Below are 22,244 nucleotides of genomic sequence, written 5' to 3' on the forward strand. Positions count from 1 at the left end.
GCAGAATGCATCCAAAGCAGTGGCCAGTTACGGACCTCAATCTGCCTCCATTTTCAGGCAGTGTCACTCTTAGGAAAACAGGTTTTGATTTGATCCAGAGGCTCTTTTCAACAGGACTTTCCTCACTGACTTTAACTCATGAGAAAGATCCCCATTCTTTCTTATACCTTCCCACAACAGACACCAGCAGCTGACCTCCTTCATAGATTTGAATCCCAGAAACCCAAAAAACCTTTGCAAATTTCTTTGCATCCTCATAATAAACCTTCCCACTCCCTACCCTCACCTCGTGGCAGTGGGGCAACCATGATGCCAGTAACTCCCAGAGTTCTGCTGGGAGAAGAAAAGGGAAGGAACAGGGTGTTGTTGCAGATGCAAAAGCTCTGCACTTCTGGCAGGATAAAACTACATATTTACATTGCAAAATCCTACAAGATGCAGCTCCAGCATTTCAAGAGAAAAAGACAGAGAGAAACCAGTAAGCAATCTCCTTCTTGAGCTTCAATGCTCTCTGATACAATCAGGACAGTAGGAGTGACTAGTTTGGTGGGCTTGGTAAAACTGCTTTGGAAATTAAAAGGTTTTGTCAAAGAGCATCAGTCAGAGGAAGCAAAAAGGAGCAATACCCTAACCCCCTGAACTAGCACTACACACAGGTACCTACAGCATCCTCACTGATGTAGAACAAAACCAGGAAACACAAGAATATTGAATTCTTTGCTATTTGCTAAAAAGTAACTATTTTTGCAGGTGTATGGTAAATTATCATTCCTCCACTGCTTTTTTTTTCAGATTCTCCACTTTTTGCTTTCCAATTTGCTTACTTTCTGAAGTTCACTGAAAATATGTGCTTTAGCTGCTTGAAAATAAAAAATCTTTATCAGCAGCAGCAGCATAAAAATCTTCATTAAAGGACAAATTGAACATGATTATGCTACTAATGAAAGCACTGGAATTACTTCTGGAGACTTCCTCTACAGCTTACAGCACAGTAGGTCTAACGATTTCTGAAAATTCATCATTTGTGTCATTATAAACATGTTGTGTCACACACATACAGTTATTGCTCTGCTGAATCAATGTTGATTTGATCAGCTTACCTTTGACATCAGCATTTCATAAATTTCTTAGTCATTTCCTCATGATGACCTCACCAAACATGTTCTAAAGCAGCAGTAAGTTATTTGAATGCTTCCCATCCTTTCCACTGTGCAGTTCTGGCCCAAAAATCTTATTCTTTTTCCCCCTGGTCTTCTCCCTCCTCCCCATTCTTTTTTGCTCTGACCCTGTGAGCTAAAATTCTGATTTAGCTGCAGTTACCAGCTTCCCTCTTAAAACAGGTATTGTCATAGTGAAGGGAAAGGACAAACAAACCCCACCAAATCTATTTTTAGCAGATGGTCCCGACTGTACAAACTTTAGCGGGGGTTATTTCTCTCTCCCCCTGTTTTTTTTTTTTTTCCGACCCCATGCCCGCCCCCCCCCCCCCCCTTCCCCCCGAGTTCCTGGGTTGCGCTCCCTTCAATCTTGTCAGCTGTAAAATGGGTCTCTTTTTAACCTATAATGGATCAGTGAGATTAAAGGTGAAGTCATGAATTAGTAGCAGTGACAGCCCAGCACGATGGCCCCGGCAGCAGGGGGTCTCTCTTTGTGCTCGTCCACTCTGACCCCCGGTGCCACTCTCCGCCTGTGGGAACCGGACAAGAAGAATGTCGGGGTGGGGCCGGGGGCCGCCAGCCCCAGCCCCAGCCCGGCCAGCGCCCCCCAACACATTCTTTCCCTGGAAATATTCTGACATCACCCCGTCATACCTCCTCGCCGGCTCCTTCGTTAACTCCTTTATGCCTTGCCGCCGGCAGACAATGGGTCCTGCTGCAGGGTGGAGGAGGAGGAGGGGAGGGAGATATCTTTCCCAGGACAACTTTTTCATAAGCTGTGGACCTAAGGCAAGCGTGGATTTTAAGACTGGGAGGTGGGTGAATTTTCTAGGAGTCGGGCTGTGCGATTTGAGATGCCGTTCTCCGTGACAAAAAAATCCAAAATGAAATGTGCCAGTAACGCAGGAAGATTTCTTTGAAGTTTTAAACCCGAATTCCTAGAACAAAACCATCTCTACCATAAGCACAGCTTATTCGGTGGCTACATTTTGCCTTGGGAAGTACGTCAGTACCGCTCGTTAGAACCTTTGCAAAAGTGTGATGCATTTCCAGTCTCCTCCATGAAAAGCTGTGGTAGGGCAATATTGGAAACAAACACAAATAACAGCAGCTTCCTCTTGAGAATTCCTCTTTTGGGGAATACCTGAGAGCAGTGAGGCAGTGACAGAGCTACACTTTTCTGCAAATCAGAAACAGACTAGTCCTCCCATTCACATCCTCTGGGATATGTTCTGTCCTTACAGAAACGTAAATTTAATGTTGGCTTCAGCCTATCTTCTAGGATAAGCAGCTAGACTTTTCATAGTCCTTCCCAATGAATGCACTAATTAATTAATTAATTAATTGTAATAGGATTTGTTATCCTGACTGGTTTACCCTCTTAGTAGTGAAGAAACGTACATTTCTGAATGTTCTGAACGTACATTTCTAACCCTTTAAAAGCTCTCCTATTACACCTGCACCAGAGCTATGCCATCTCATATCACTTCTCTGAGGGATATAACGTGTGCAGGACTCATCCAGAAAGGATGGTTCCAGAAAACTTACAGAGGATCTTACCAACACCATAGGGAGATCACTAAAACCCATTTCACAGGATGAGCAATTTCAATTTAATTCTTGTGATATTATAAACTCTGATAAGAATTCACTATCTCTGTGCCTTGAAGTTCTCCTCAAGCATGTCCTAGACATACCCCAACAGAGTTAGGTGGGATTTAGGCCCCTGAAATACATATAGATGTTTTAAGATGTCTAAATTCATAATTGTCATTCCTTCTCAGAGGCTGTCTAGCCCCAGGGAAACATTAGTGTTTGTAGGATTCTTCCATTTGCTCTGAAAGATGCCAGACCACTTGTTTTTCTCTTCCAAGTGGAGTGGTCTGGAAAACAACCCCTCCTTTAACTTACTTTGCAGATACTCCTGGGATTCACATGAGGAAATTCTTGATCCAGTCTTGGAGAAGAGGGTAAGGGAAGAAAAGCATGCGTTACAAACAGATGTCTCTTCTTATAGAACCTCATTTTGCCTTTTCTATGGCTCACTAGACAAAGAACCTAAGATGCAGTTAAAGATGCAGCAATATTTCCTGTAAAACTAGCACAAATAAATGAATGAATGGCCCAGGGAATGGACAGGGAAGACACCATGAGCATCTTCACCTCTTGAGCAACGTGTACTGACACAACCTGACTGGAAAGCTCACCCCAGCTTGACATCACCCTGTTTATCCCCAGCCAGCCCCAGCCCACACCACAGGACTGTGCAGGAAGTCATTGCCAAGGGGAAGGAACAGCTCTGAGGCTTCAGGAGCAGCAGCCCTGTCTCCAGCCCCGAACAGCAGCAGGCACCGGCTGGAGCAGTCAGTGGAGTGTGCAGATGGCACAGTCTCAAACAGGTTTCTGACTAGATGAGCTGACAGCGATGCCTTAAGTTCTAGCTTGCTTTTCCACATCAGTTCATGTCAGCTGTGCAGTATCCAGTTACACTTTCTGCAGGTCTGTTGGGCCTGTTTCCCAGAACAGGCTCATCCCTGCCTGGCATCTACAAGGCTGCAATCCATAACGCTACATTTGGAGGACAAAGAGGAAAGCACATTGGAGTTGTACCTAACTGGCGAGGGAAGGCTGCAGGATGCACATTGAAAAGTGTCACTTGGCAGTGAGGCTTGGACCAAGTGGGACACTCACAGGCTACCAGTTACATCCCCTTCCAGATAACACCCTCCAAGCCCAGGGAAGAAGAGTTCAGACTGCAACCAGCAAAGGTCTTAGCAAGCCGAGCAAGTTGCCTACCTGATGTGCCAGACCAGGATCCCTGTATTATGTAGATCAGTGTCTGTGTAGTATCCACAATGCTTTTGTATTTCCTTAGGGAATTGCAGTATTAGGTGCAATATTTGTCTGAGATGAATCAAACTCATATCTCACTGAAGGGGTATCCAATCTCTATATAGTTGCACGTGCTCAGAAGGAAAGGTGGGGACAAGGCTGATTTTACCTCTCAGATCTTTCTTTGAAGCATAAGAAGATACCTAGTATCTCCACTCAGTCCTTAGGCTATGGGGTCATGTTTCTTCTCTTTGGCATGCCACTGAAAGCAAATTACTGGATGTTCTGTGGCAATGTTCCAGCAAGCAAGCTCCTAGCCAGGCAGTGAGAACACTCAGGGAGTAGGAGAAGACATCTTTCCACAGAGGGGTGGGACCAGAGCCTCATAAACCTCAGGTAAATGCACTGGACAGTAGGTGTCTGTAAAGGATTATATAAAGCACTGACCATGACCTACATTTAAAATTGTGTGTATTTATTTTTTTTAGAAGGAAAGTTTTAGCCTCCCACGATGAGGGGGGTGAGCAAAGGATTGTGCACAGGCAGGCAGGGCTGACTCCAGGGTAGTCAGGGGAAGGTGCCTTGAGGAGCACTTCATTCTGACCCTCCCTCTCACCTTGCTGGTTATGGCATGTAGTGTGGGCTGTTTAGGGGTCTGTGCAGATGTAGAGAGACAGCATAAGGCTCAGGACCCCACTGTGAGGAGGAGTGGCAGATAGAAAGGAGTTTCTTCCCTTAAAGACTTCAAAGAGCTTTCCTGGAATTTGTTCCTTGCCTCACCCAAACAGAAGGAGGAAGAACAGCATTAAACTTATGAAGCAGTGGTGTTATCATAAATCATGATTTCATGAAGTATAGTGTATTCCTTCTTAAAGTTTGGGCTTTTGTATTCTCTCCATGTTAAGAAAACAGGAAAATATTTGTCCTCAGGGTCTGAAGAATAGCTTGAAAACCGTCAACTTTCTAATATTAACATCAGATATCAAATAATTAATAAGTCGATGTTGAAACATACTTCCAAGTACCGTTGTTTAAAACATTATAAAGAATTAATTCTGGTTTTGTTAATTTTGAGATTTTAGACCCCATTTCAGGTTTTGTGGCTCCTGACTACTGTCTGTTGAATAATGGAGCTTGAGCACCCTCTGACTCCACCACAGCCAGGAAAATTTCATAAATCTCCCCCTTTGGAGCTGGGGAAAGCCCCCTTCAGGGCTGGAGAAGCTTGGAGCAGGAGAGGAAGTCTTGAGTCAGGAGCTATGGACAGCGACTGAGAAGGAAATCACCTCCCAGAGTCACAGAGGCATCATACACCAGTGAACAGTTGTCCCCTGTACCATGTGATCCCATATCCAGCCCAAGAGTTCTGTTCATTCCTCCACTACCCAAGACCAAGAGCAAGCCGTCCTGGGAGCAACTTGGTTGTCCTTGGTGGCTCATTAGCAGCTGAAGTGGAAACTCAGTGAGAAGCAATCCAGTCCCAAATGACAGTAAACTCCAACTCCATTTCTTTGTGAATTTCCTGCAGGGCTGCAGCTCCCTATTCACTCTCCCTATTCCTCAACAGTGCATTGGTTGGGGCTAGCACAGAGATTTGGTTCCTTGTTGTGTCTCCTGCCTGCAGCCTCCTCGTGCAGCCCAGAATCCAGAGAGAGGGAATCCCTGCCTTTGCCAAAGCAGCTCCCTGCATCCCTGCTCTTCTCTCATGGGAGAGCCTGTCTGTGCACACCAAAGACACTGCCCTGCTTCTTCGTATGGGCCTGGGCAATTTGTAAAAATAGTGAGTGTTGAGGACACATGCTTTGGTTGAGCACTGCCTGGAAACAAGAACATACTCCCTGTCGTGCCATCTTCTCTGCTCCTGGATGTGCAGCCCAGCAGCAGCACCTGCTCTGACCTCCCTCCAGGGCTATTCCTGCCACCTGCCCTCTCCTGCCAGCCTGAGGGAGAGCTGTTCTGCCTGCTGGGAGGCATCAGCAGGGCCAGTGCTCTCCCGTGTCCGCTGCAGGCTGTCACTCCCTCCTGTTGCACAAGGAGGTGTACACACACACAGGTTTATGTGCACACATACATAAACACACACGTGTCCCTGTGTGTGTGAACAGAGCCTGGGACATCGCCACTCTGTGCAGGGTGGCTCAGGACAGGGGGGCATTATTTAGTTCTTCCCCTACACACTGCCATGGGAGGCAGAGAGGTGTTATGTGTGTTGGCATGGGGCTAACATGGACTGTATTAATCACCATTTTTGCCATTTTCTGTTCCCTGGAAGAAGAGGGAAAGCAAGGCCAATCCTGAACCACTGTGGGGTGTATTGTGCCCTATAGCAAAGCCATAGTTTAATAGCAGCTTTTTATTGAGTCACTTAGGTAGTTTCTTTCTAGGGGAAGGATGGGATTAAAAGCAGATTAAAGTGATCAATGCTCCTCCTAAATAAAAATCAATGCTTCTTCTAAAATAAAAATATTTTAATTCATATTTTTTGTGGATGTTCCAATATTTCCAGTATTTCACTATCAGTCTTGATCTTCAGGAAGAATATAGGTCTGAAAAAAATATTTGCCAAAAATAGAGAAAGCCAAAATTTTAATTATTATGTCTCTGCCTGTTTCTCATACTTCTCACTTAGAAAACAACACAATGAAACGTTTCATTACCCCTTACTAGCTGCTGAGAAAATTCTGGAGTTACATTGAAACATCAAGCTTTCAGATGACTGCAACTTCTATCAAATACTTCTAAAGAAAACCAAAAATGTCTCCATTAGAAATACAAAAACATTTTGTGACCAATACTCTTTTAGGAAGGTTTATTATAGTTTTAAAGTCAAATCCAGCTTGGTTTTTGGTTTTTTTTTTTCCCAGATATCAACTAAACTGTATTGTGAGAAAAGTATAAAGAAATTTTTTTTTCATTAGATTTTTATTTTAATCACCTAAAAATCATTCTTATGGAAATGAGAAAGACAAAAAGATTCCCCAGGGACTGAGAAACTTCACTGATTTGCATCATTAACACTGAAAAGAACTTGCCTGGAAATGGCCCCTTCACGTTTTCTTTTATTTACATTTCCAGACAAATACAAAATTAATTTCAACAAGAAGGTTTCTTGTAGATTCATATCCCATTTTGATTAGTCTAACCATTAAAACACGAATATAGCTTGCTGTGCTTTGATGGACTGATTTAGTCTTTGTTATACTGGAATTTTTTAAAATTTTTTAAAATTTTTTTTCTTAGTTTTTACCTCATTTATAAAGGGTTTGCAACATGAGGGCTCTGAGTGATCACTGACTGTATTAACATTCATAATTAACACCAGTAATTATTAAGATGCTTTTGGAACAATTACCATTTGTGGCATGGAATGGGAGAAAAGTGACATTCATTTAACAAAACTCTGTGGTTTCCGTTTAATGAGTCTGTCCAAGCATAAGCAAGAGAGAAAAAATCCCCAAAAAACAGAGCACACTAAATATATATTTAAATGCAGACAAATTCCTATGACAAAGTAGTTCTTTCAAGGCTCGAATCAAAATTTAAAGCAGTTTACCTTCTTTGTGTCTTCTGAAGAGTTTTACGTAACAAACTTTCAGTGTCATCACTAATAGCAGTTCATGCCAAGGATTACTTTCTTAAAACTGCTACTCAAGCCCGGTGATTTGCAGTACACTTCTTATTACAGGATACATTATGCAGAAACCCTCTGCTATGTGATGGGACATGGCAACCCTGCTGTGAGAATGCCTATCAGCGCTTCTTTTAAGGCCCTTTCTCAATTGTCAGCAAAGTATTTTTTAAGGTTAAAAGGTGTAAAATTATTCTGAAACGCTTTTCTGACCTGTCGCCTATCACTGCAAAAAGCTGTAGTTCATTTTTTTTCTAAAATTGTATTTTTAAAATGTGATATTATAAGAATAAAGCCAGTAAGAAAAAATAGTTTTATATGATTTTCATTATATTTTTTATAATTTTTTCAGTACTGATACACATTAAGATTGTGAGTCCCTTTTTATTTCTGATTTTCTTCATTATGATTCTTACTTTCCTGTGAGTCAGTTATGATGTGCAATTAATGAGAAAACAGCAATTAAAATAAAAATATTTTAATTCATATTTTTGTGGATTTTCAAATTAATTCCTGAATCATATTCTCTAATATAAAAGTCAAATGCAGCAGGGTCATGAAGCATAATCTCGTTTTACTGATATATAAAGCTCACAAGATCTGTCATTCTTCAAGTACTACCTGTACTTTGATTGAAACAACAGTGAATATCAGCAGGAAAACTAGAAGAAGGCTTCTATTCTTCAGACTGGTGGCTGGCTTTTATGGCTTTGCAAGCTGCTTAACTCTAGATTTCCCAGGCTACATGCACGATTCAAGGTCAATGATCCTATAGTTTTAAATCCTGTGCACAAGAGGTTACCATCTCCTATTGTCTGTAGCTTAAGATTTCCAATGGCAGCTAACTATTTATGTGCTGGTAAAATGCTGGAAGGTATCTGAAATCACTTTACACTGTGTTTCATGGACTGTTCTACAGCACAATCTTATCAGACAATACTGGAGAGCTCAGCCCTGCTGTAAAGAAGCGTCAGACATGAAGGGCCTGATTTTCCCATCTGATAGGTGATACATGCACACAACAATGTGAGTTGCAGCCTGAGCCAAGTACAAATAGGTGGTGCAGCTGAAAATAGATGCTGTGCTGGGTTTGTGCATTGAGTTTTGTGGCCTGTAGCAGAGCACCAAGGTGATTACACCCAAGAATTCTTATAGCATAGCCACAAGAAGTGACAAAAGCAATAAGAAGGCATTGTCATTTTGCACTCAGGTACCTAGGAGGTTTGTATCAGTCCTTTCCAACTTGGACTCATCCACTTTTTCTGACACCCACCTAAGCAGTCTGAGCCTCCAGAAAGGTTTTCTTCCTGTATCCTTCAGTGCCATTAGTGCTGAGGTGTGCAAGTCAAGCAACTACTGTGTACTGTGCTGGCATTACCAAAAGGCACACTGCACATTCTGCTTCATATTGATTTTATCACCTCCTCTTTATTAATTGACTATATCTCATTAGCATACAATTCATTTTAGCCTGCTTGCTCATACCTTGATAACCAAACAGGAGAAGGTTGCCATTCATAGATGCATAGGTGACTTCACCTTCAGACCACACAAGGATAAACTGCATGTTCCCCAGCAAGAAACACTCCTCAGGTCTGCTCTTTGAGAGGCATGGCCTGGCCCAGCATCCCTGGAGGCCCTTCATCCCTGTGTCTGTGCAGGATAGGAGCAGGGCTTATCTTCAGCCAGGTTCTGGGTTCAGAAGCAAGTGTTTAGGTCTCAGACATGAGAACAGAAACTGAGATTTCACATCACAGCACAAAGCACAAGGCAGAGAAGCAAACATGCTGTGCTCCAAGGTTGATGTCTATCCAGCCAGCAGTGCCTAGAGAGGCTTGCAACATCCAGCACATAAAACCTTAAAACTCCTCCCATGGATGACTGTTCACTGCTATGCAAGATGGATTGGCTCTTTCAGACAACAAAACAGCAGATTTCTAAAACTATACCCCAGGATATAAAATTCTATATTTAGAAGTTGCTAACAAATGCAAAGAGCAAATGAGATCATTGTAGACTGGAACTAAACAAATAAATCTTATACTGGACAATTCCAGATGAGATTGTAACAGACCTGTTACCACAGGATGATCTTTTAAGTTTGACCATGAAAAATATGGTCACTGTATTTCAAAATGTATATATGTATACACAAAGTAAAATTACTCTCTCCAACTGAACAGTTACTCATCATTCCCTGTCAGTCTTCCTGCAACCATTCTGAATGCCCAACAGCCTTCTCTTAATCAGCTCCTTAAAACCCCACTTCTTCCACAGGGAGAAATTCAAGGAAGTTGTGAAGTGAAACCCACCTTTGTCTTCTCTGGACACTTTGTCCTTGGAGAAGGTAATTTCATGTTCATCCTGTGCATTTTTAGGAATAGCCAGAATCCCAGGCACATCCCAGACATGAAGATCTGGAGTGGTCAATGTCATGCTAGCCAGCTCTTTGAGACCAGACTAAGACATTTTTTAAAATCACTTGAATCTTGCCAGACTCTCTCCACAGAAGTCTTGGGTGCAGCAGAATTAATCTGTTTAAACATTAAAAATCAATCTGTCTGGAATTAAAATAAGGGATCCTTTTATCATACTGAAAGGAAATGTGCAAATCCACAGGCATTTCACCCTAAAGTTGATATCTACACTTTGGATCTTATTCCTGGTTGAGGATAAACGATTCATAGACCTATAAAACTAAGATTTGGGAATTATGTACAAGAAGCTGCTATTGTTCTGAAATTCCAGATTCAATTTCTTCTCCATCCAAATTCCAGTTGTGATCTCCAGATAGGTGAGGAATAAAAGGCAAGATTATTGTCTTGATGTCATTTTTACACTATCTTTACACCTCTTTCTATGTAATCATTTCCATGACATTACCACAATGGAGATAATAGGGCAGAAGAAACCTAGAAGGTGCAATCCTCAGGATGATGAGAATTTTGTTTTTACAATATTTCAGAGACACTAGCCAATGATCTGTGAAAGGAGGTCCTATGCAAAATAGGAACCATCCTGGAATTTCTTCTTTTCCAAGTAGCTGCTGAAGCCAATGGTTGGGTTTTGCAGGAAGTCTGGATTGCAGGCATCTGTGGGAAGTGATGCTCCACACTCTAGAATGATTAGGAGGACCTATGTTTACCCATTAAACCCAGAACATGGCTATTGCCATAATCCCAAATAAACAGAAATCCTGCAGCTAGCTGCAGAGTCACAGGTTTAATTTAATTATTATAAGTTAATGCTAAGGCCGTATTTTGGCCTCTAGGGCAGGATGGAGACCTGGTCATGTAAGAGTTCAAAGCCCTGCAAACCAGCAGCCTGAGGGCAAGGCTGTTCTCCAAAGGTACAGCAGGAGACCATAACCCAGTTATGCCAGCTTCTCTCATGGATGGCCATGAATACCGAGGAGTTTGCCAGCAGTGCTGGGGAAAGCTTGCAGGTTCATCAGGATCCTTTGCTTGCAGAGCTTTCACTGCTTACTGTGCCCAGTCTAACTGAGATATTGAGTACCTGAACTCTTTCTTGCCCAAAGAGAGAGGCTACAGATCCAGGTAGCATTTTCCAAAGCAAGGCTTTGGTAGGGAGGAAGTGTGATGTGTCTCTAACAGCTAGCAGGGGCAGGCAGACGTGAAGAAAAGAAAGTCAGTCACATTCATCAGCAGTGTGTCCAAGACAGATATATGCAACTACTTTTTTTTTTTTTTTTTTTAATTTAGAGGTGGAAATTAATACATAAATATCCATAAAAGATAAGAAATTTACAAGACAATTTTAATGTCCAAACAATGAATGTGAAGAGATGAAAATTAGTGGAAATACTGCAACAATATCCAGACTTTTAAAATCATCTGATTTCATAATCTAAACCATCATATTTTTGCATAGTAAAATACATTGATTTCAGCATGGTGTTTTTCATACACGTTTAGTATGAATATGCTGTTCTCACTTCTTGAACAAGACAGTAGTTTCTTCTGTGCACTATGCAATATAAAATAAAGACACCACTTTTTTTCTTTTTTCTTTCTTCCTTTTGTTCCACTGGTTTTCCATTTTCAAGGTTTCCTATACTTTTCAAAAGAACCCCATATTGCTGAATTTTTTTTTTTTTGTATACTGTACTAGTGAGTAATTAAAAGAAAAAAGCAGCAACTTTATGATAATTTTTCATAAAAAACATGCTCTAAAGCAGTGGGCAAAACGAAATAAATGTTTTAGTCTGCTTTTAAAACTACAGTGGTGTTACATATACATACATATATACATGCAAACCATATAGATATATCTATAAAATACAAAGAAATCAGATGAGGTAATAGCACCCCCTTCTGAGAGTTAGGACCAAAGCTTATGCCCTAAATTTAAAGCAAATTGGGAGATTTTTCTTCATGGTGCTACAGCTTTTTGATATGCAGCTCCTACTCCATGTTTTGTTCTACTGTGCTAAACAAAAGACTTGTACATACTATTTACTTGGCATTTATCCACTCCTCACTCTGTCACAGTAAGAATTCCTTGGTTACAAGGCAGCAATTATAATTTGGAGCTGGGAAGTCCACAAAAAATTACTTTCCCCAGCTTACCTGTTCAATTATTCCATGTATAAAATAGTGGTGCCGTGGCTCTTTTGCAGTCACGGGACAGGTGGAGGGAGGTGTGAAAGGCTGGTGTAACTCAGCAGGAATGTCAGTTCTCTCCTCAACAACTCAGCTTTCCTGGGGATGGAGCGTCATGTATTTTGAAATGGGCACAGCCTCCTATTCCCCATGCCCATTGCCTCCTCCAGTTTGAGGTTAGGGCAGGAAAGGACCAGGAGCCTGTCTCCCCCTTGTAAGCAGCAAGGGTTTAAGAAGTGCTATCTGCAGCAGCTTCTGGGATCATGCCCAGAGCCTGGTACGACAAGAGCTACAGCAATGCTCTTTATGAGCCTCCCTTACCATGTTTACACCAGAAACCTGGGCTTGGTTCCTCCCTTGGCAGAGGGTTGACTTACAACCAAAGAAGGGCATTTCCCACCCTATAATGGAAAAAGCAGACCAAGATGACTTCCTGCCTTATCCATTCTTTTCCGACAGCAAATTTCCCTTCAAGCAATTTCATCTCATCGGGAACGAGATTTTTTCCCCATTTGCTCAACGAAACATGGGCTCCTTTACACAGATGGCACACACAGAGCTGTCTGCAGCAGAGAGCAGCCCTGTGAGCAGCTCTGTCCCACCACATCAGGCTTTAATGCCACCCACCCCAGCAGCCCATAGCTCACCAGCCGTGACACAAAATAAATCATACCAAATAACAGCAATTACACCACAAAATGCTCAGAGAACTGAGAAATATGGCCAGGGTGAAGAGTCTGATCCCTTTTTTGAAGCAGTATCATAAAAGATATCATAACAATGCTCCTTAAATTCCCACTTCTCCTTGAGAACTGATTTGGTGTATCCTTCAGCATATCCTCTGGACAAATAGTTTGCATAGACAGTACTGCAAAAACTTCTGTAGCGTTTACAACAAAGCAGCTTAGGGAATAGCAGAAGGTTATTTACTCTTCTCTTTTTGGTTTTTTTTTTTTAGCTGCTGAAGAAAGGAATGTGTTTGATGGAAGGTGCTAGACTAAGAAAAATAGTGAAGGATGCAACTTAAAGCACAGAAATCCACATGACACTGAGCTATGTATAATTTACCATGACAAATCAGTGCTCTAGCAGAAAGAGAGTCACAGCATGTGAAGAAAAAAATTAGCACAAGCTGAAGATAAGATAGACACCGTTTTCTACTTGTAGTGCTAGGGAAAAAAAAAAGCAAAAATTAAGCCAAACAAATAGAAAAAAAATCAGTAATACTGAAAGAGAAAAAGGCTCTACCAGGACATGTATAAAGGTATGCATCACAGAAATACAACATCAGAATACTATATCATCATAAGGAAAATACTACAGCTGAAAAATTATTAAAGTGAACAAAAAATTATTTGTTAATGAATCTGGTGGAAGAGCCTCCAGCAGAGTTTTTTGCAGCCCAAAACCTGTAGCAAACAACATGCCAAGGTAACTATGAATAAAGTAATTGAGATAACTTGCAATGTAATTACAGTCCATAAAAGGGGATATACCAGAAGCCCAGATTACAGAGGTACTTAGTACTTGTTTTTGGCTCAATGTTGTTATGTGCAGGGCTTTGGCATGTGAAGAACAGCCACCAGTATACTCAGAGAGAGTGCAAAAGTGAAGCTGGTTTGGGGAAAAGAGCTCAAAGCATACCTACACACTTGGGATCTTTCAGGTCAAGGGTAGCAAGCCCCCAGGCTAATGCTTACATTCCCAAAATGACATATGCACTGATCAAGATGATCAAAAACTCATACAGAAAATAGAATACAGGAACATAAATGGGCAAGCATTTGTATTTTGTTATAGAGTTTTTTTAAAATATGACCACTGGTAAAACAGGACTCATGGGAAGGATAAATGGCTTCTCCTGGGAATACAAGGGAGGTTGCAGAGAACCTCTGACCTGGCAATGCCATGCTGAGCAGGATCATCAAGAGCAAAGAAGAGCTTTTTCTTGCTCTCTCTAGGCACTGACAGTTATCCCCAGAAGGAAAGTGTATTATTGTGCCTGGAAGAAGTGCACACTCATGCACTCCCATCGCAGCTCAGGTATTGAGATCTCTGAGCTGGCTCCTTTGAGAGTCCAATTGATTCAGAAGCATTTAAGCTTTAGTGCCAGCCAAGTCCATTTACTCTTTTCATCTCTAACAACTCCTGCCCCATTCAGTCTCTGGGCTGGGCACACCTGACTCTTCAGCCCTTGCAGCATCAGATCTGACCTTCTGCTTCCCTCAGTGGGGCTGGGAGTCAGGGGATTACGTGGGCATAAACTGGAACCTCTCAATTGCATCAACAAAATGTTTCACAGAATCACCTGTAAAAAAAATGGCACCTCACAAAAATGCATTAAAGCAAACAGTATTACTACTTGAGGTGAGATTGAGAGACAAATCCCCTGTATAACCAACGGTTCTTAATCTATGCCTAGCCCAGAAAAGTCTACTGGATTAGATTTGGAGTGGAAACTAAGACAGGACTTTGAAAGTCGACATAACAGATTCTAAAATGAAATAGGAAATTGTTGTGCAAGAAAAGACAATCTGCAATTTTCCCTTCATACTATTTTTTACAATTCTGTCATAGTTCTCGTAATTCTTTGGAACATTTGGAGGCTTAAAATTTCCATTGACTAATCCAAAGAAAAAAAAGTCCATTCAGTGTCACCTGACTTTTCTACTGTTTCTTTGAATTTACTATCGAAGATACTCATATCTCAAAAAATGAACTTTGTGAAAAGACTTTGAACCAATCACAGAAAAAGTAATCATAGTGGAAAGGTTGTAGAGCCTAAGGACATGCCTCCCAATAAAGGTTTGAAGCTATCTATGGAAGTGTAAAACATAATATGCAAAGCAGGAAACTATTTGATAGATTATAATCCAAATAGTTATTCTGACCAGCACAGAATTTGAAGTGTTGCAGTAGTCTGCAGAAAAGTTGAGACACGGTTTGGAACCTCATCAACTGTAGGACAAACTGTGTACATCTGCCTGGCAGTAATCATTCAAAGATCAACCAACCTAAGCAGTAAGTTACAATAAATTACTTATTTTATGAGAAAATATCAATACTACCCTAAAAAAATTAAAACAAAAATTCTATCTCAATAGGCTAAAAAACACCTGCTTTTGAATTTTGGGAGGGAATATAAATGTTACAGAAATCCAAGAAACAATCAAGATGCTAAAGTGTTGTATAAATGGGGTACAAATGATGGGAGTGACTAAAAGCCCAACAGAGAACTGTCACCTCTGCAAGTGACTGTGGTGGCACAGTAAAGCCAACCCCATGGCAAATGCCCTCTTAGTGGCCACAAACTGCTGATGGAAACAGGCCACCATCTCACTTGAGGCTGGAGAGCCACAGCCAAATGTAAGCAAGGCTACAGCAGTTTAACAAGCCTGTGTCTCCCAGCTGAGACACAGCAGCTGGTGCAGCACACCAAAGGACACTGAAATGCTCCAGCCTCAGCAGAACAGGGCATGCATGCTGCAGGCTGATGTTCTCAACCAAGAGCCTAAGCAGATGTGTTTTGTAGAGCATTCAAGGAACTTACACAGGAGATCAAACCCTTAGCCCTATCTGATGCGTTCTGTCAGGTGGACAAGTAATGCAATACAAACAAATTGTTATAAAAGAGTCTCACCAGACAGACACAAGAGGGATCGAGTCCCCACTGGCCAGAAGCAGAGAAAGCCCACCTCTGCTGTGGGATGCTCTCATGAGTCAGTGTGTGCCAGGGCCAGGGCTCCCTCCTTACTCTGTTGATGCGCTGTCACACCATGCTGAAGTGTCTCAGTTGGATCCAGCACCTCTTGATAATCAGTGAACATAAATGTGGAGCTGAATGGAGTCACAGCATTGCCTCTTCCACTGCTGGCAGGACTCTTCCCTGCTGCAGCCCCCCTGCTCAGCACGACAGCACATCAGCAGGCCACGATGAGAGGAGGAACAACATGAGGCACAAAGGAGAAATGCTAACAGAAGCAGGGGGATATGGCAAAGGAGAGCTGAAAGCCTATGAGTAAAGAGAGAGAAGGAAGGAAAAATTAACTTGATGAGCATCTAAATGAAGACTTTATGGGGGGGGGAAAAGGCAATGTATTTCTGTGCTTCTACTTTTCCCTTTACACAGGCAAAAGCAAGAAGCAGAAATGATGGTTTTTATACTGTTCATGATGAAATTCAGAAAGGAAATAGAAAAGAGATTCAAAGGCAAAAAAAAAGCTCAGAGAGCTCCCACTTCCAGGCTGCTAGGCCAGTAATTTTCAAGCTGTGGTCCATTGTGACTTGCACCGGCAGGCTGTGTTTACCCTGTGACTTAGTGCCAGCAGTACTGCTGGATAAGGCCTTTCAGCAGATCAGCATCAAATCCTATTTTCAAAGATTTAAAAGAAAAACAACAACAAAAAAACAAAAGCCGCATTTAAAAAATTTGCTCTGTACAAAGTCTTGTTGTGATAGTCTACATTCTGGACAATTCCTCCACCAACTTTTAAATGAGCATATTTGGGCATTAAGATGTCTATTTTTTATGGATTTTGTGAGCATTGTGAAATATACATGGTTTTAAAGTTTATCAAATTGGCTAAGAACGTACATCTTGTGCAGGAACATAAAGGAGACCCACAAAATCTAAACAATGACATTCAACTTGAATGAGAAGTAAATTTGAAATTACCATGGCTTTTCAGTTCTCATACTTCACCCTGCTTATGTATTTTGAGAGAAGCACTGCCAGGGCACTGGAGGGTGCAGTCATGAAGCTCAGTATCAGCTGCACAAAGCCTGGTGTTGACACAGGTAACTTCTGTGCCACTGCCACATTGATACCTGCAAAGTCTCCATAAACTCCTTTGGCTCACATGAATAGAAAGGCATATTTAAAAATCTAGAGAGAATGGAAATCCCTGGTCACCCTGAACATGAAAAGGCTAGTTCAAATTCTGGAACAACCTAGGCAAAAAAATGTTCTCAAATGGCTAAACCAGAAGTTAGAACAGTTGGCTCACACTGTTTTGCAGCTAAAATGACAAAAGTCCTTTCCCTTGCCTGACGTTCTCTTTCATGACCTGTTTAACACTTTCCACTCTTTCACTCTCTCAGGCTCAATGCTTTTATTTTATCCTTGCCAATTAACTTTACGACTCTCTCTCTTTCTCTTGCCCCTCTCATCCCAGTGATTTTGTCCCCTTGCTGGCTGGGATGTCAGCCTTGGTTTGACCTCCTACCACAGGAACTGCTTTTTCCTTTAGGCAGTCTCCAAGTGAGCTGATTTGTAAGGTTTATAATTATTTCTCTTTTAAATCACCTCCCAAGGCCCTCTCTGCCACAGCAGTTACAAGAAATGAACCAGTGATAAATGGTAGGGATAAAGGGCACTTGATAAAACTAAACTAGATGAACTAAAGTGTATCAGAAGGTACATTGCTGGTTTCTTTTTTCCATATCTACCATTTACAATCCACTTCTCGGAGCAGAAATTAAAGATTAAATATAGTACATCATCCTGTCCCAGAGTACACTGACAAGTGCAATACAGCAAATACACCAATAAAGGTCACTTCAATCACCCACACAGAGGTTGCTGATGGGCATATATCTAGTCATGCCATGCAGTGCTGGAAGTTTTTTCTATGACAAAGCATAGTCCAGGAGTAAATTACTCACCTCTGCTGAAAGGCCAGCAGTGCAATGTTCTGGAGCACCCACTTCCATCAGAGAGAGGAACACCTGTGAGAAGCAGGTATGATTTCTTTGGACCCAAATGTGTGCCTTGAGAACTCCAGACCCTACAAGACACATCAGAAAGCTGAAGGAGCCCACCTTCAAGCAAACCAGCTACTTACCTCTAGAATTAAAAATTGACACGAAGACAGCAACAACAATTGATTTCCTGTATCCATGATCAGTGGCTACAATCAGTTAACTCAGATGTGTGCTGGGGCAGTAGAGCACATGCAAACACTGGGGTATTAATATTCTTGCAGAAAATTATAAGTGAAAGGACACCAGTAAAAGACACAGTGTGAATATTTTTGTCCCATTACTGCATCTTCTGGCTTTCCTGCTCCAGATGTCTTTGTCTTTTCCGCAGTCTCTCCTAAATGAAGAAGCAAAATATGTATGTGAGAGGGTGCATTCCCAAGAACCCTTAGGAAAATCATTATACAATACCAGGAATACAACTTCAGCAGGCACATGAGCTCTATTCTCCCCTGGCTGCAGTAGTCACACTTCTGAGCCTGCATTTCTTGCCTGGAACAGCAGTCACTTTGCTATCTGTCCAGCCAGCATCCTTTTGTTGATCAGTGAAGTTTTGGCACTGCAGATGTGATAAGAATAAAGACATTTAAGCAATCAGTTAATCTAACAAATATGTTAAATATAGTGAGACAATGCCCACTGCTTTCATTGGCACCAGACATAAATCTCAGAGAAAATTGCACAGATGCAATCTGAGTTGAACACGAGAAGTGTTTGGCACATTTGAGCTCTGCTACCCTGAAGATAAGACTTGAAAAAAAGGACAGACTGCCTATCAATACCTTCACAGAGCACACCCTTTTGAGCTCTATAAATACATTACATTCTCACCACAATACTTTTTCCCCCCTAGGACTGTCTTTAAACATACATGCCTGCTTTTCTATCCTGAGATATATTTTTTTAACATCCTTCTGGTAACTTTCTCCAGCTTTGAATTATTAGTGAGCTACTTAATTGTAGCTAACATTTTCCAACATTACTCAAAATCCATGTCATTTCAGAAAGCTATTTATAAAAAGGTGTTTTTAACAAAATATTTGTAATAAGGCAGTTGTCAGCTGTTTGCAGGTGCCCCTCACAGTCAAGTCTTACTAACAAAAGGTGGGAAACAACTTCCTGGAGGAGACTGCTCTGAGATTTTCAATTAAAGCAAAGCTGTTTCACATTGTAATGGCTGAGTGGTGTCTCCAAATTGAATACAATGACTCTTTAGGGAATAGTTGAATTTTCCAGGCAATTGTCTTATTAGAAACCTTCCTAAATTTTATAGACATTTGTAAAAAAGAACTTTTTGAGAACAGACCTTGTTTTCCACCTCCCATTTTCATGTTCCTCTCATGAAAAATCATTTTTTCAACTTGCAAATATGTTTTTCTCTCATTCAAAGTAAAAGTAAAAAAAAATTCTTAAAGTTAATTAAAGTCGAATTTTTAATGCATTTTAGGTAAATCCTATTCAGCTTGCCTGTGTGCTTTCCTCTTCAGAATTAAAATTCTCCTGTTTTAAAATAATTTTAAACCATCACAGCAGGAAATAAATGAAACCAAGAACTAAAACATTTTGAATTTTGAATGAGAATGTACACTGAAGATTTTTAATGTGATTTAGTTAATCCCATTAAATTTCATACCTTTATTAATTCATGAGATATCTTCTGAGTGATCACAACAAGATTATTCTTAGATGGCTAAAAAATGCTCAACTGTTAGTTCAGAGTTAAAAAGACAGTTCAGTAGTCTTAAGACAAGAAAGAAGCTTCATCTTCTCTTACAACTCCAGAAACAGCCTATTTGGTGTTTCTATACAGCATATGCCTCCATGCCTCTCTGGTTAGAAGCCAAAGGTCGTTCAATATTTGAATTGTTGCAACCACAGGGCACGAAGGGGCCAGCAACGAAAACCACCAAGTCTGCTTGAGCAGACAGACAAACATAAAGAGATGTTTGGACAATGCTCTCAGGCATATGGTGTGATCCTTGGGGTTATCTTCTGCAGGGCCAGATGCTGGACTCAAGGATCCTTGTAGATCACTTCCAAATCAGGGATACTCAATGATTCACTGACAATTGTCTGATACAAAAATATAACTGTTTTTTGCTTCAAAGTTGCAGCAATACCTCAATATGACTTTATGAAGTTGTCATGGAGTGGCTTTACCTTTAAGGTGGTTTTGGGAGCTAAGGAAGTTGAAGCTGCTGGTGGCTGATGGGAGTCTTTCCTCCTGACCAATTATCAGTAATTTCTAAAAATTGACAGCAATTTTGACCATTAAAAAGTGAAGTCAACTTGTGAACACCCCCTTAAGATGTACAGTCAAAGCTCTCTTGTCCTCTTTGGGTTTTCGGCTTCTGGAAAGGTAACAAGGCTCTGTCTCGGCCTCCTCCCCCCTCCAGGCCGGACAAGGCTGCAGAAGGGGTGGGGGGGGGAGAAGCAGAGCCGGCCAGCTTGGCTTAGTTTTCAGTTTCTGCTGCTAGACTGAAACCTGACACCATGAACTCTTGCAGCTTTTCTAAGGCTTTAATTCTTTTACTTCCTGGATAAAACGTACAGATTACTCCTTTTTCCCAGAGAGACAGAAAGAGAGACAATCAACATGAAGAAGACATCATAAAACCAGCAACAACAGTGAGGAAAAGAGTTAAGTTTTAGATGGGGAGAGAATAAGGAGATGCATTATAAGCTGAAATATCTTTCTGTTAAAGCTATGGAGATGGACAATAGTAGTTTGAAAAGACTCCTTTAATTCATGACAAAGTATATTGGGAGGAATGGAGTGTTCAAAGTGTGGATTTTTGAGCAAAGAGAGAGTAATTGTGATACAGTGAGGTGCTGGAACAGGGTGAAGCGAAGATTTGAGGCCTTGAGGGCAATGAGAGAACTGTTTCCAGGGAAGCTCACAGAGACAGATGAAGAGGACTTTTGCCTTTGAATAACTCATCCTTAAAATGACATCCCTAGACTCATTGACCCATACACACCTCAGAGTGATGTGAAATGGGAGGAGTGAACTCTGATGACAGATTTCCAGGCAGCTGGCATCAGAAAAATAGAAAACTATAACAGAAATAGTTTTCTCATGAGAAACTCCATAGATCAGCAGAAGAAGACTTCTGTTTCTCTACAAAGGCTGATGAAGACTCTAACAGGAATTGGGACTGTTTTAAGCACCAAAGTTCTAAAGTTTTTCTGTCTCTATGTTGTCGTGTGTACAAAGGAATGGTCAGGTAGTGGGGGATAAAAGAGTATTCTGGAAGTTTATTCTGGTGTTTTTATTCTTGTAATTTTGTTAATAAACTTTCTTTATTCCTTTTAAGTTTTAAGCCTGTTTTGCTCTTGTTCTAATCCATATCTCACAGCAAGAAATAAGTAATTTTTTAGTTACTGCTTTAAAACCACGACAGAAGTGTTATATGAATTGATCTGTCAAGACTGGCAGTGCCTTTGTTGGTTTTAATCTGTTTAAGAATAACTAGAGAGTAAGAAAATTCTCCAGCTCATTTTTCTTATGTTGAACCCAGGAATGTCACCCTCTCCAACATTTAGCTGTCCACCCCAGCTGTGTCCAAATCCAGGACAGGGGAGGATCTGGCTTTCAGCATCCTCTCAGCTCAGTCCCTCTCTCCAGTTCTCTTGTCTTCATGGTCAAAACCAAGGACTCACAGACTAGGAAGAGCTAGGCCATATCTCAGCATAATCCAGACAATTAGGGTGCCAGAGAAGAGGATATGCTGCAGAATTACTGAGGCAAAGTCACAGACACCACCACAGGTAGGCTGAAGAAGAACTTCTCTAAATCTGATTCACATCCAATTCAGGTGGAAGACCTGAATACCATAGAAGACCAAGGCCCCAGGCTTGAGAAAGCAGGTTTATAAAAACCCTTCACATGAGGTGGATGAAGAGATCCATTCTTTCCATAATGATGTGGCTGACAGAGATAAGAAATATGCAGGGATGAGACCAGCCAGGCCAATAGAAAGGTCGCTCCCAGTGACCCCACAGAAACCAAAATATTGACATCTCCCAACTAGTCAGATGATGAGGGAAAGATTGCTGTGGCACTGCTAACTGAGCCTGAGGTAGAGAGTTTTTGACCTCAAAGTTTGGAAGAACTTGACAGAGCTCAGGAAAGTAGATGAGAGTGAACATGAACACTTTTTCCACGTGCCACACTTGCCCCTAAGACAAAGGTTTACACAGATTGCAGATATTGCAGATATGTGGCAATAGGTCTGATGAGGC

This window comes from Poecile atricapillus, chromosome 1, assembly GCF_030490865.1.
Source record: "Poecile atricapillus isolate bPoeAtr1 chromosome 1, bPoeAtr1.hap1, whole genome shotgun sequence".
Classification (NCBI taxonomy): domain Eukaryota; kingdom Metazoa; phylum Chordata; class Aves; order Passeriformes; family Paridae; genus Poecile; species Poecile atricapillus.